We start from the raw sequence: 300 nt of genomic DNA on the forward strand, positions 1-300 counted from the left end.
AGGGCCTTGCTTTGCAAGCTGAGAGCAACCATCATATGCACTACGGAGGGGCTCCACTTAGACATCCCAGTCAAACATACAACCCTCACCACAATAGGTCCAATTGAGAGAGACACCCATCTGTCCACAGACCCCAGAAGCCTACTGGCCTCTCCATGGGGACAGGATCCCACAAGTAGGATTGCTACCCAAGTTACAATTCAAGGAAAGACAGAGCCACCAACCTTCATTCCCCAATACAGAATACAGTCAGAAGCAATAGAGTTAATAAAAGCATGCCTAGAACAGGGGGTACTGCAC

Source organism: Pseudonaja textilis, unplaced genomic scaffold, assembly GCF_049901715.1.
Source record: "Pseudonaja textilis isolate UNSWEBS1 unplaced genomic scaffold, rPseTex1.2 PTEXSCF116, whole genome shotgun sequence".
NCBI classification, from domain to species: domain Eukaryota; kingdom Metazoa; phylum Chordata; class Lepidosauria; order Squamata; family Elapidae; genus Pseudonaja; species Pseudonaja textilis.